Consider the following 9,952-nt stretch of genomic DNA (forward strand, 5'->3'; position numbering starts at 1 on the left):
GAAAGCTTCATATGGCATAGACCTCTCTGGTGGCTAAAGGTTAAACAGGCAGAAAGAACAGAAGGTGACCTGAGCTAAGTCTAGGACAGTGGTTCTCAACCTTCCTAATGCTATGGCCCTTTAATACAGTTCCTGTGGGTTGTGAGCGTGGGTTGAGAACCGCTAGTCTAGGAGGTGGGGGACACGGGCATGGTTGAGAAGAGCCTGCCAACTTAAGTGGACCATATGTAAATAGCAGTGAGCTGAGCATAGTGGGTTCCGAGTCAGGAGCAGAAAGAGGCAGCCAGGAGGAGGCAGTGGCGGTGGTCTTGAACACCAGGATGAGAGTTCAGTGGCCATTTGGTTTTCACACTGATGTTCTCAGCCATACTAGAAAGCAGATATTTTTGTGCTATTGATAGTTTTTGACAGTAAATAAGTGTGAGTTCAAGAATGTGGGTTACATTCTCAGCCTCCAAGAGGCTGGACTTATTCCTTCATGAGTCGAGATATTAAGTAGATTGGATTCTGCCTCTCCAGGGGAAAAGCACAAAAGGTGGGCTCCCAGACCCCTGTCTTGGGGCTGCTCCACCTTAATCCTATCTGGAGTAATCATTGCCCACACCTGGAGGGAATGCCCTACCAATCTACCAATCAGAACTGGGGAGGAAAGAACCCCTACCAATCTACCAATCAGAACTGGGAAGGAGGGAATGGCCTACCAATCTACCAATCAGAACTGGGAAGGAGGGAATGGCCTACCAATCTACCAATCAGAACTGGGGAGGAGGGAACGCCCTACCAATCAGAACTGGGGAGGAGGGAATGGCCTACCAATCTACCAATCAGAACTCCACATGCTACCTGCAAAAGGATGCAGAGGATCCTCCAGCTCACAGGCCAAGCAGCAAAGGTACAACAGAGTCTGGAAGGTGAGCTAGAACAGTCTTAACGGTAATTATCTTGTCATTAGCTTAAATCTACACTGCAGTTCACATCTCTGCCCAGCCTGGGCTCATAAAAGGTCTATGAGGAGCAGAAAGAGGCAGCCCCAGGAGAGGCATATGCAGGTGACGTCGGAACCACAAGATGGACCCCAATCTACACCAGTATAAAAGAGGGCCCCAGCCCATAGCCAAGTCCTCTTTGCTGTGACAAGGGGGCCTATTTGTTGTCTATAGTGAACATATCCTGCTCTGTACACGTATCTTTCTCTTCCTCAATAAACTTTGTTTCATGCTTGCTTTGCTTTTAATTGTGTCCAGTCATTCTTTGGCCAAGAGCACACCAAGAACCAGGAATGCAGACAGCTGCCTGAAATCCCAACAGAACCAGGATAGTGCTCAGAAGCGTTCTTTGTGTGACTGAGAACTCCCGATTTTGCCCCCTGCAGTCCCTCCGCAGACGGTCCATGACATGACCACCTGCAAACCGTTTATTTGTTCTTTTGTTCATTCTTTATTTGTCAACTTCCATTTGAGGCTTCTCTATGTCAAGTGACCAGGAGAAGCAGGGACAAATCAAAGACGCATCAGCCAAGGTCCAGGTCTGAAAATACCCATCCCTATTTGTTCTCCTAGAGGCAGTTCAGCCCCCATCGCAGTGAGTTACCAGAGAGGTCACCTAAAGGCACAAATATGTTCTGAGCGGCTCTGTGTCTCTGGGGTAGATGTTAGTTTTGCTTTCACTTCCAGATGGAGGTGTGTTGCACATGAAATCTTTCAGGTAAGTGGCTGGAATCTCTTTAAAAGCCTGAAGCTAGAAATGGCCCTGAATGGTCCTATATTGCTGTGACAAAAAGTTTTGTGAACTTCTCTTTGGGTACTTGTATTTTAGCTTTGCCCCATAACTACACCTAGCCCAGTTATTCTTCCACTCGGCTTCGAAAGCCAAAGCTTTCACTCTCCATCACCTCCCCCTCTTTAGCAGCTCTGAAATTCTGCCTGTGTCTGGCACCTAGCAAGGTGCAAAGTAGGTGACAAGTTAGTCAATGTTGAACTGAATGACTCTTCTGCTCTGGGGTAATACTCAATAGACAGCCCCCTCTGCTGGCCTGCCTGCCCCAAACGCAGGCTGACACCCCTACCCCAGGGTGCAAGTGGTCTTAGAAAAGCTGGAAGAGGTCTGAGGTGGTGGGGGGGCAGGGGCTCCTTGATTTAAACACAGACATCTTCCTGCTATGTTTCACACCATTAACCAAAATCCAGGCTTTTGTTCAAACCCAGTTTATTCCAAGTAGTATCCCATCCTAGGAAGGAAGCTAAGAAGGAGCCAGCAAACAGTATGAATCTGTGTCCACTAGGTTCATCCACAATTGAGACTGTTCACAACTGAGCACTGCAGTCTCAACAGTTAACAGTCCCCACCAGTTTCATGCAACAAGCCCCAAGAGACCCCTACTTTGCAAGTGTGGCCTGCATTTGCCTAATCCGCTAGCCTCGGCAGATGCCTATGCTCCCCTAGGCTGCCGGAAAGAGGGAGCCCTCCCTTCTCCCACCATAGCCACAGGCCCCCAAGCTGGCTGTGGAGGGCCACTTCCTACCTACTGGTAGCCTCTATTTGGCTTGGAAAAGTTGAAGGTAATTGAAGAATAATGTTTCTAAAACTACAGGCCGCTAACGCTAAACTTTGCTGGGTTCATACTATGTGACAGAGTTCTCTCATCTCGTCCTCACAATCTCACCCTCCCACCCAGGGTTGCTGTTTATTACTATTCCCATTTTGCAGATAAGGAGACTAAGAGAGGCTAAACGAGGTTGCGTGACTATCCAGCGTCCTCTGGTGAGTAGATAGCAGAGCCAGGATTCAAACCAAATCATGCTGGGTCTCTCCAGCACAACGCACACAGGCAGGCCAGAATCTGAGATGCAATTTGGTCTCTGCACCAAGGTCCCACACTCCCGGATGCTCCCGTCCTTCCAGAGGTCAGTCCACTTCCTCCTGCAGCAATAGCTACAAAAGCTCTGCCTTCTCTGCACAAAGTGAATTGTTACTTTACAGGAAATACAGATACGGCTCAGTGGTCATCATTATAGGCACAGATATTCCCAACGATGAGAGGTCCACTAGTTTCCTGTTTGTGGGAGAAAGAAAATAAGTACCACTCTTGTTCTAGGGAGAAGTCAGACTTCAGGGAGTACTTCTCCTGAGGCTTGGCTGTCTTGAGAGTCACTTTGCCATTCTTTTCCTCACATGGTGAGCCTGGAGGTGCCACAGGTGTGATTGTGATTTTTTTTTTTTTTTATTAAATCATAGCTGTGTACATGAATGCAATCATGGGGTACAATGTCCTGGTTTTATATACAATTTGAAATGTTTTCAGCAAACTGGCTAACATAGCCTTCACGGCATTTTCTTGTTATTGTGTTAAGACATTTATATTCTACACCTAGTAAACTTCACAAGTACTCTTGTAAGATGCACCTTAGGTGTGGTCCCACCAATTACTCTCCCTCCACCCATTCTCCTCCCTCCCCTCCCTCTCCCCTTTCCCCTTCTTCTTGGGCTATAATTGGGTTATAGGTTTTGAAAGCTATAAATTGGTTTCATAGTAAGACTGAGTACATTGGATACTTTTTCTTCCATTCTTGAGATACTTTGCTAAGAAGAATATGTTCCAGCTCCATCCACGTAAACATAAAAGAGGAAAAGTCTCCATCTTTCTTTAAGGCTGCATAATATTCCACGGTGTACATATATCACAATTTATTGATCCATTCATGGGTCGATGGGCATTTGGGCTTCTTCCATGACTTAGCGATTATGAATTGGGCTGCAGTAAACATTCTGGTACATATATCTTTGTTATAATGTGATTTTTGGTCTTCTGGATATATACCTAGTAGAGGAATTGTAGGATCAAATGGCAGGTCTATTTTTAGATCTGTAAGTGTTCTCCAAACATCTTTCCAAAAGGAACGTATTAGTTTGCATTCCCACCAGCAATGTAGAAGTGTTCCCTTTTCTCCACATCCATGCCAACATTTCTGATTTTGGGATTTTGTGATGTGGGCTAATCTTACTGGAGTTAGATGATATCTCAGTGATTGTGATTCTTTAAATCAGCAGTTTCCCTTGTTATCTTTGGAATATTGCATCTTAAACTTGGAGATGGTTTTCCAGATCCTGCAATTAAAAGAGAGAACTAAGACCTTGTCAAGGGAAGTGATTTGTCCAAATGCATGACCAGAAATCTAACCACAAACTTCCGAGTCCCATGCCTGCTTCCTCCATAAACTCATGGGGCTCACTGAAAACCTGAGGCCTCCTGAGGTACCAGCAGCTCCAACATAGCTGAAGAAACAGACAGCTGTTGTAAATCAGAATGACGACACTTCCACTGTAATTCTGTCTTATAAACGTGACGTCTTCTCTCTGCCTACGCTATCTGTTTTGGAGTCTCAATCCTTCATTGATTAACAAAGCAAATGAGGATCTCTTGTACTCAGAATGAAAGACAATAGGAATAATTCTCAGTCCTTTCTGCTGATCTCAAGGGCCAGCAGGAAGAATTTGTCTGTTCATCAGGATCTGTGGCCTGCTGGGAACCTGAGCTTTGTATTTGTAGAATAGCCAGGCCCATCTGTGTCTTCATGCACCTGGTCTCCTTAACAACAGCCCATGCAGGCGTGAGGCCCCAGCCCTCCCTCAGACCTGCTCCTGCCTGAACCAGTGACCAACATCACCTTCCACACAAAAGCCCCAGCCAAAGACCTTAGGGTCTCTTTCCACGACAACTCCTTCCTGTCCTTCCCGTCCCATTTCTCCTCTGCATTCCTTTTGTTACTCCCCGAGGCGTGCTTTTATACCATGCTGCAATTATTGCAATAACTGCCTAATTAGCCTTTTAACCTTCATTCTACCACCGTGATTACCCTCCCAGCCACACACCCCCCTCACCAAATGTCCTTTACATTGCTCCAAGAACAGCCTTCAGAACGCTCTTCGGTTCCCATCACCACTTTGCCTCTCCGAAATCCTTTGACGGCTTTCCACTGCCTTCAGAATAAATCCTAAATCTTGTGGCAGTGACTATTCTGTTATAATTATCTGCTTTCTGTCTCCCATGTTGGGAGGTGAGCTCCTTTGGGCAGGACAGGCCCAGCAGCTAGCACACAGGAATTCAGTAAATGACTATTAAATGACTAGACGACATTAAATGAATAGATAAATGGATAGAAAAGATAAGAAGCCACGTGCTCTGCAAAGAGGCAAATTAGGTGCATTGGAGATACAGGGAATACCAGACTGCAGAGATGAGAGAGTGATTTATGACTTAGAGAGCAGATGGGAGATTGAGACAGATAGAGACAGAAGTGAGGGAGAGGGCAGGAAGAGAAGGAAGAGAGGGAATTCCAAGCCAAACGAAAAGGGGTGGTACAGGCTCAGCTTTCAAGGAGGGAATTCATGGAGCAAGATGAGGTATGCTGGTGGAAGTGGCCCGAGACAAGGGAAGGTGGGTGGCAGGTGAGGCGGGACCTCGGAGCAAGGCAGAGGTATGCGGACTTCCATTTATCACAGCATTAGGGCTCGCCCTGGGGAATAGTAGAAGGGGAATAGCTGGAAAAAAGCGGCCACAGATCCAACTCACACAAATGTGAGAATGTTAGTGTTTTATTTGGCTCTTGTTGACTGAGTTTTACAGGAATCCTAATATCGTTTTTCCCCCTTATTTTTTAAGGACATTAATTGAAGTGACCATCTGGGCTTTATAAAGAAATGGTGAAGAATGAACTGGGTTTTGTTTTAATGAATGGTTAAAACACAAACAATTGGCTCAGACTGAACTTGCAGTCAACATCCTAATCCATTTTTATTTCTATAACTCCCCATAGGTTGCAATTTCTAGTCCCAGTGGCGAGTTGATGCCACAGCCCTGGGCAGCGAACACTGCCTCCTCTGTCTCCTGTGCAGGAGCCCCTGAGAACAGGGTCAGCGCCTCTTTGAATACTTAATGCTCTTTTATGTGGACAGAGGCACTTGAAGGGTGCAAGCAAAGTTTTTTTTCATAGTTTATTCTGCCATCACACAGGAATTAAACCTCAAGTCTCCCCTGGAAGAGACAGACAGAGGTAGTCTGAAGGGAAAGAGCCCATCTCTGGGGTATGGGGTCAAGGCTCTGTCCCTCTGTCCCTTGCCAGTTTTCTGTGTGATTTTAGGCAAAGCCCTCTCCCACACCTGGCCTTAGTTTCTAACCTATGGGAAGAAGGGATTGGACACTCCCTTTCGAGAAGACCTTTGAACTCTGAAGTGCCTGCCCTGTCTGTGCAGTCCCTTCTCCAAACCTCAACTTAGCCGTACTTGGCAGTGAGGGCATGGGAGGGGCAGCAGCCCCAGGTAGAGAAAAGGAAGGGCTTATTTAAGGAGACAGATAAGTAAGAAGAAAACCACCAGCCAGGAGAGAAAGAGCTCTGGCCTTTGCATAGGCTGACATTTTTATGGGGCTTTGCTGGCCTTGGACCATGAGCTGCCCACACACACATAGGAGCACTCCCCAGCAGCCACTGAATGCCGCATTGTGGCACTGGGACCCACCGGCCAGCAGCTCCTGCATGCGGTCTCCCTCAGAGCGGGCTGGGGAGCGACCAGCCCAGCCTGTCAGCTCACACCAGGCTTGGCCTGACAGGGTTTAGCACAGAGACCTCCCACGGAGACTGGGAGCAGGGAAAATTAGTTTGGAAATTCACTGACAACCCACACTGGACCTGACAGAAAGTGCTGGTTTGGGCTAGAAGGGATGGCACAATTTAGTCTGGCCAGGCCAGCCTGCTTAACCAGGCCCATGGGACGCTACAGAGCATCAAGTTAGGCCTTCCATCGAGTGTTGCCCCTTAAGCAGCTGGATACACCGTGCAGCAGACACAGAGGGGACAAAGGGAAAAACTCACAGCCCCTGTCCCCATAGAGTTTGCAGTCTAGTGGGAAGAGCAGCCATAATTCGTCACAATAGAGATGTGCAGAGGGGCTCAGGGAGCTCCGAAAATCTAGCAAGTAGTCCTGAAAAAGGTAGGAGGGAAGAAAGATTTACAGAACAGGGGAAATGTCCCCTGAGTTCTTTTGTTTGTTCTCTTTTTTCTTTTTAAGACAGTTTCATTCTGTCACCCTGGGTAGAATGCCATGGCATCATCACAGCTCACAGCTACCTCAAACTCTTGGTCTTGAGCAATCTTCTTGCCTCAGCCTCCTGCATAGCTGGCACCACAGGCATACGCCACAACACCCAGCTAGTTTTTCTATTCTTTTAGTAGAAACAGAGTCTCACTCTTGCTCAGGCTGGTCTCAAACTCCTGAGCTCAAGCAATCCCCCCACATCGGTCCCCTAGAGTGCTAGGGTTACAGATAGGTGTGAGCCACCACACTTTGCAGTTTCAAAGATAATGTCTCAGATAGTTTCCTAGGTAACAGAGAAAGGGCTGAGGGCACGTTGCTAGGAGATGGCCTCCTGTCTCTGCAGGCCTGGAGAGCCTGGTGAGCCTGAAGAACCTTACATAACTCTCAGGGGCTGGGGCACAGTGTCCAGGGCTGGAAGGGCAGCAGAAGAGCCTGGGTGTTTCATAAGCTGAACTGTATCCCCCAGAATACGAGTCAAAGGTCTAAGCCCTGCTACTCATGCCTGTGACCTTAACCGGAGGTCATAATTTGCAGACATAATTGAGATGAGATTATACTTGACTGAGGAGGAGGACCTGATCCACTGACAAGTGTCCTTATAAAAAGAGGAAAATTTTGAATGAAAGACACACAGGAGGAAAATGCCATGTGAAGGCAGAGGTGGAGATTGGAGCAATACCTCCTTGGAGCCAAGGAGTCCAAGGACTTCCAGCGGCCAGCAGGAGCTAGGGCACAGGCAGGGCCAATACTTAGCTATCACACTTCTAGCCTCCAGAATTGTGAGACAATAAGTTTCTCCCCCAGTCTGCATTAACTTGACACGGCAGACAGAGGGGCCACTCTGGGCTCCCCTTGTTGGTTTTAGAGATGCTTCTTAGGGAACTTTGGCTTGCAAACTCCTTTATCCAGATATCCAAGTTATTCTTTTTCTTGGTTCCTTTTTATACATGGTACCTGCCCACAATCTTTAATAAGATCATGTATTTTGATTTTCTTTTTTCTTGAGACAGAGTCTCAGTCATCCTGGGTAGAGTGCTGTGGTGTCATAGCTCACAGCAACCTCAAACTCTTCGGCTTAGGCAATCCCCTTATCTCAGCTTCCCTAATAGCTGGGACTGCAGGCACCTGCCACCACGCCTGGCTAGTTTTTTCTATTTTTATTAGAGATGGGTCATCCTTTGCTCAGGCTCGTCTTGAACTCCTGAGCTCAGGTGATTCATCTGTCTCAGCCTCCCATAGTGCTTAGATTACAAGCACGAGCCACTGTGTTTGATTTTGATTTTTATGTCTTTTTTTTCTTTTTCTTTTTGATTCGGACAGAGAACTCTCCATAATTACAGAGTCAATTGTGTGAACTTGGATGCATCGGCCAACTAACAAATTGTGCCCAGTGTCCTTATCATTTTCTCTGATTTGCCACCCTTTCTTTGAGATTTCCAGAATTTGATTGTAGACAACCAACTTGTTTTCAGACCTGCAACTCCAAGGCCATCTCTGTAGCAGGGGTACCTAACCTTTTCTTTTCCCTTTGCTACACACTGGAAGAATGAGAATTGCCTTTGGCCACACATTAAATACACAAACATAAGTGAAAGCTTATTAGCCAAAAAAAAGGTCTGTGCATACTTTTTGTGATATCCAACACCGCAGATAAATAAAAAAGGTCCTGAGAAAGTCAGCATGCAGTCCACAGGCCGCAGGTTGGATTCCCCTGCGTGGAGCAAACCTTCCCATGAACAGCTCCAGGGCAGGGCCCACGTCCAGGGCTTACTTCAGACGCTGCACAGTGAAGGCTACCTTCAGGATGTATGCTTCATGTTGGCTGATGGGGAAAATGCGTTGAATAAGACACTCTTAAGAAGCTGGCAGTCAGGTGAAGACTGGGCCTGGGAGAAAGCCAGGCAGACCAAGTTGCTTCAGTACCCTGTAGTCAGCCACCCAGCCGGTAAATGCGTAACAAGCTGTGGAGCCCAGAAGTAGAGTTCTTGGCCCATAATAATGACTTTCATTTGTTAATGAAAGTGGTTAATTTGAGCACCTATGATGTGCCAGGCCCTCCAGCATAGAGGCTTTACATGTATTCTCCATAATCCTCAAAGGGCAAAGTGCATATGACCACCTTATTTTATAGATGAAGCAACTGAGTTTTAAAAGGTTAATTAAATCATTTGCTCAAGGTCTCTCACTTAGCAGATGACAAAGCCACCATTTGAACTTAAGTCTGCCTGACACCCAGGATCACACATGGGTTCTTTCCAATATCAGGCTGACAGATGCTCAGGACTTGTTTTTATCAAAGTACACACCTAAAAATATTCACGGATTTTTCCATATTGTTTTGCACTGTCCAAAACAGTTGGTTGAAAGACAGTGGTTAATTTGAGGTCACTGAGGCCACTGCCAACAACCCAGTCATTCCTGTTCTTATCTTACTTGGCCTTTCTGAAGGTTAGTTCTGTCTCCTTGACAATTCCTCTTCCTTTGGTTTCCATGATGTAACACTTGGCTGATGTTCTTTCTTCCTTTTTGTGTTCTTTCAAGCCTGCTCTTTCTCTGTGTAACCCCTTTAAGGTTCTGACCTCCATCTATTTTTTATTTATCACTCTGCAGGCTCTCTTCAGAATTCCATCCTTCCCAATTATTTCAAGACTTTCCATTTATGTTTCCTCATGTGTCTCTTGTTGATTGGATCTCTGTATCCAGCAATGAATCCTCTTTTGAGCCCCAGACCTAGCTGTCCAGTGCTCTCTCAAACATCTCCACTGAAGCTTCTACAAGTACCTTGAAGTCACCGTGTCCACATCTGATCCCATTATTCTTCCTTTCAGACCCACCTCCTCTGTTCTCTATCCCAGGGAACGGT

The sequence above is a fragment of the Nycticebus coucang genome, chromosome 16 (genome assembly GCF_027406575.1).
Source record: "Nycticebus coucang isolate mNycCou1 chromosome 16, mNycCou1.pri, whole genome shotgun sequence".
Classification (NCBI taxonomy): domain Eukaryota; kingdom Metazoa; phylum Chordata; class Mammalia; order Primates; family Lorisidae; genus Nycticebus; species Nycticebus coucang.